Source organism: Mus caroli, chromosome 3 (genome assembly GCF_900094665.2).
Source record: "Mus caroli chromosome 3, CAROLI_EIJ_v1.1, whole genome shotgun sequence".
NCBI lineage: Eukaryota > Metazoa > Chordata > Mammalia > Rodentia > Muridae > Mus > Mus caroli.
Window position 1 is genome coordinate 127,586,872 of NC_034572.1, and position 5,541 is coordinate 127,592,412.

A 5,541-nucleotide genomic window follows, 5' to 3' on the forward strand; every position below is an offset into this window, starting at 1 on the left:
TCCCTTTAGCTCCTTGGGTACTTTCTCTAGCTCCTCCATTGGGAGCCCTGTGATCCATCCACTAGCTGACTGTGAGCATCCACTTCTGGAACATGGCATTTTTAACAGAACAAAGGTCTGGATGTCAGCTTCCAATGCTCTACCTGGCTAGGCATTGCTGTGTGGTAAGCAGGCAGTACAAATGGACACAGACCTTGAGTTGCAGATTCTAGTGCTTTCTAAGGACAGATGTCAGATAGTAAAGTGTAAAGTATACAAAAATACTGGTAAACTTGAGGCTCCACCTCCAGAAGTGGCACCAACTCCACCACCAGAATGGAGTACACCAATCTCTCGATGTCTGAAAGAAAATTAATGTTTCACTCAGTTTGTCTAACTTCTTGGACCCAAATAAAAGATGTATTGGGGACTACATTCAAATTGTCAACTGGCAATTTGCAATTCTGCATAGAGGAATGTGACAGATAGGACTCTTGCCAGATAGGACCTCTTTGCCAGATAGGTCTCTTATTTCCAAGCCTGTCTGACTCAGGAATGTTTTCATCCAAGGTAGATTTCAAGAAGAAAAGGCCACAATGTGGAAGGGAAAGCTTTAAAAAGGGAGCAAATGCAATGTTCATTCGGAAGCAACAAAGAAAATCAGTGTAAAATTAACAACTCTGGAAGGTGGGAGGTTGTATTTTCAGGTAGTTTGCTTCTATAGTACTGTTCTACTAAATAGCTTTAACACTTTGCTAACATTAATTAAACCTCACAAACCCTGTGAGATAGGTAATTACTATAATTAAAGTGATATTTCAGACTGGTAAAATGAGACTTAAAATACCCCAAGGTCAGAGTAAAACTGTAAGGCCTAGTTTCACAGCTCAGTTATACATTCTTATGTCAGATGACTATCCTAGAAAGGGCTTTGCCTGTTTTATGTCTTGTTCTCTCTGCAGGCTTAGATTAAGATATAATGACAAGTAAACTGAGACATTCGACTGCAAGTTGTTTAAGGAAGGTTGAAGATGAGATGAAAGAACATCTAATAGGATGGCCTATATTCCATAATACTATATATACCATGGCAAATTCAGTGCACATAAACGACTCTCCATACTCCACAACAACATATAAGGGGCTGCCATTACGTTAGAAAGAGAACTGGGCAGAGGGACAGAAGGAAGTCTTCTTGTTGCTATAACTACAGAATAGCAAAGGTCAGCACAGGGAGGGGGCGGGGATCCTGTCTGTATTGAATTTTAACAATTCAGTGATATTATCTAGAATTCTTCCTCTCAAGGAAGGAAAATGGAAGTGTGCTTTTTTTTTTTAATGGTTAATTGAAAATAAACACTGGGAACCTTTGTTTTTAGAAAAGCACAGAGAATTGTTTTATTAGAAGTAAAGTTTTAATACTAAACTATATACAAACTTGGATATCTGCAAATACTTTTATGAAAAATTATTGGACTTAAATATATCGAGGCCAGGGTAAGAGGTTTACCCACGTGAACCAATTATTTCCATTAACCTCAACTGCCACTGTTTTCTGTCTTGACTCTGGTCATCCACACTATAGAAGAATCTACCTGGTCACTAGAAAAGCATGGCGGGAGAATGAAGACAGCTGAACAGGTAGCTTATAACTCAAGATGCCTGTGTTAGCAGCAAAATGTACCAGAATATGAAGTTTAATGTGGTGATGCTGCGGTTGCTGATGTTGATGCTGATGCCGATGCCTCCATAGTAATTGAAGTGAAAGACAATGACAGGTGTATAGACTTTTAATTTTTAAGATCTAGTATAATCACATCACAACTGTGGATTCATAGCAGCAAGTAAATCTTGAAGGGTTTTCTTAGCATGAACCATTAAGGAATGCGAAATGTTATATGAGCACTAGAGGCATAGGTCTCTAGGATAAGTAGCAGTATTTGGATCATAGTTGTTAATTTTTCTGTCTGATAATAGCAAGTTAAACTATGCTGCATCTGAGGAAGTGGGCTTGCATAGAATTCTTAGAGGGATTAACAGAAGCTGGCCTCACCTAAAGTTTATCTCTAAGCCATTTAATTCAGGTTTATGACATTTCCTGTAACTGTATTTCTGCTTTCTTTGTTGTTGAGTAAATCTTTATTTGAACAACCTAGCTCTGTCTAACCTGTCTTTAGATAGTTAAGGAATCAACCGTTCCTAGATGCCAAACTTCCCATTAAATCATGAAGAAACTGCGTCTTATGGTGGTAATCTCAAAGGGCAATAATTGGTAAAATAGCCCCCAGGAGGGAAAGGAATCTCGAGGTGAGATTCAGAGCTTTGTAGTCTGCACTGTTACCCAACAGGTTATTCTTCAAGTGTTACTGTGGGTGGAGGGTTCCAGACGTTCCTCATACATTTTTTTTCTCTTCTCTGTAATAGAGTTACAATCAGTAGGTGACCACCAGGGATCTTTGCAGCTATCTGTGGCAAGTTCCCAGTTCTCAGCAAGTGTGTGGTAGCTTGGATACTGTGTTCCACTTGAAGACCAATCAATCTTGCTTCCTCGGTGCCCTTCAGCCAGCTGAACACTGGAGAAATACTTGATCCTGAAGTCCCAGGTTAGAAGGAAATGGGATCCATGAACCCCTCAGAGCTGGAACCCCTCTGACCTGGAATGACCATCCTTCGGATGGACAATGCATTTCTATCATTTCCTACTGTGGAAATATTGGGATAATGACTGTGATATTGATCACAGAAGCATGCGAAAGATACAAACAGCTTGCAACTCTTTGGCAGCTGTGGCAAGCATCTTGAAGAGCAATCCTTAAGTTTTGGTATTTCACGGAATCATGGATCTTGATGAGAACTAACTTGAAAATTAACAGTTGGCAAACGATTTTCAAAACTTCTGGCATTTTATCTTGGGGAAAACAATATTGGGCACAGACTAGCGAAAGAGATGTTGGACATTCAAGTATCTAAGAGTATATAAAAAATAATGAGGCTGGAAATGGAAAAGAAAAGAAAATGTGCCTTATTGCATTTGGGGAAGCCTACAGTTAATTCTCTAGTGGAAAGAAGATGGATGCCATATTTAAAACCTGAGGAGGATTGTTTACAATTTGCCCTGCGTGCTCAGTTGGTGTCACATTAGCCAAGGATCCACAATCATAATTAAATCTAAGATTCTAATATCTAGAGAGCATCTACCAATCAATTAATTATTGATCATAAAACTCAGACTGAAGTTATAATCATACAGCACTGAAGAGACACTGGATTTTGTAAAATCTGCTAAACTGGTGAAATTGACTAAAATTCCTTGACTTTTTTGGAATTCCTTTTTCCTTTTTTTTTTTTTTTTTTGAAAGTATGAGAATAAAATAAGATACTGCAAGTTACTGCACACAGTGCCTGGTATAGATAGGTCACCAATAGTAGTTATCAATAGTAGCTTTAAACATTAAACCAATGCTTTAAATATTTGTAAACTTAGAAGCCAGGTGTGATGGCACACACATAATCTTAGTATTCATCAGGTACAGTTAAGTTCAAGGCTATTGTAAAATATACAGCAAAACCCTGTCTCAACAAAACAAACAAACAGTATTTATACATCCATATTCTTGAAAAGATGTTTAGGAATCTTTGTGCAATACATTTACACATTAAAAAAATGATTGTAGTCTGCTGATAGATTTCATGCGGTGCTCAGTTCAAAATGAAAAGGAAAAGAATACAAATATTGGGTGGAAAATTTCTTTCCTTGAATATGCAAGGCACTCCCAGGAATGTAGAAACGACTCATTAGTTATCCAATTATTTTTTCTGGAAAGACATAACTATTTTTAAACAAACAGCCTATGTCTACAAAAAAAGTCAAACAAAACTGCAACTATGTATACCACGGTTACCTCTGGAAAGACCACCTTGAGTGTGCACACCAGCATTCTTACCAGAGTATGCACTATCCACAACCTACACACGAGCAAATCTTGACAATGTCAATGTAAATCTTTTGAAAATTAAAATATAAAATAGTTTAAGTTGCCTTTTAGCACTCTGTTCTCACAAAACAAATAACTCACCTTTTTCTTCCCTCTCTGAAACCACACTACTATATTACTCCACAAGATGGTTTTTGTTTCTACGGGTAACTTTATTCTACTTTCAAACAAGCATAGTCTGATTTTGTTTGCTTTTAGAAGACTCATTCAGAGTCAGATATTGCAGTACAGATCTAGAACCCCAGCACCGGGGAGTCTGAGTCAGAATGACTGCCAAGGAGGGAACCAGGCTAGCCTGAGCTGTATAGCAAATGCCAGAAATTCCTGGGCTACAGTGTGAGATCCCTTCTCAAAAATCCCATCCAAGTGAGTAGGGGGAAAAGGAGAAAGAATCACATTTAAAGGGACTTAAACATTTTCGCCCTATTTCATGCCTGTTTCTGCCAGTGTGCAGTTCAATAGGTCGACAGGATGTGTTTAGTGTATCTCGGTTTCTTTGAGGCAGGCAGGAAGGGGTTAATTCATAGTTGGATTTTATAAGTTTTATTTATATGCGATGTGTGTTACTTATCTTTCAGTTTGAAGTATTTTCCCCAGGTGATGGGAAGTAGAATGCCCATCACATTAAAATTAGTTAAAAGAGATCATTTAGATACGAAAGGAAAGTTTGGAATTAAAATTAGGGAGGTGGGATAGATATTTGACTCCTTGGAATTACCGGATGAAAGAGTAAAGGGGGAGGGCGAAGCCTTGTAGGGCAGGAAGACCCGGACACAGTGGGAATGGAAGGCGGTGTGGGAGAAGAGAGAAAGGCAGCCACAGACTGAGACCGGCCAAGCATCACATCAAATTTTTTACATTCCGGCATAATAACATTTCAAGGATTCGAACCACCAGAACACCAGTCCCTTTCCCCCTTACTTTAAAAGGGTAAAGATTCTCTTTTAAAGAGTCTCTCCAGGCCCCGCCAGGAAGATCCTTTAAAAGCACGCGACCAGGACGTGAAACTGCGAGCCTTCCTGCACCACACAGGACCTCCCCTCTGTGTCTGGCACAGCTCTTCCTTGCTCAGCCAGGGAACCCAGACAAGTTTATTTACACACCCCCCCGCCCAGCGTGCACAAACACACCCGCAGAGAGCGAGGGCGCGAGGGGCGGGAACGCCCTCTCTTCCATCCCTTCCAAACAATTATCTGCCAGAAGAAAAAAAAAGCAAATCCTTCGCCGCGCCGGAGGCTGGCGGGGCGGCGGGCGAGTCGGGAAACGTGGCCGCGCCGGCGAGCTGGGGATTTGTGAAAAGGAGCGCTGGCCCGCGTGCGCCTCTTGTTCCCCGTGTAATTTGCAGCCAATCATCGGGAGGTGTCCGCGCCCTGCGTCCTGCTCACCTCGGCCCGCCCCCGCCCCCGGCTCCGCACCGCCTCCCTCGCCTTTCTCCGCGCTCCCCTCCCCCAGCCACCGCACACACGCACACACACAAACAGAGCGAGGGGGGGGGGGTGAGAAAGAGAGAGAGAGAGAGAGCGAGAGAGAGAGAGACTCCCCGGCTCCCTCCCTCCCTCCCTCGCAC

General features: G+C 41.4%; 1 long non-coding RNA gene across 2 annotated transcripts in view; it reads right to left on the reverse strand.

Annotated features, from left to right (window-relative positions):
• LOC110291612 overlaps nucleotides 1-5,541 on the reverse strand; it is a 70,595-nt gene that overhangs the window by 61,038 nt on the left and 4,016 nt on the right. The window lies entirely within an intron of this gene.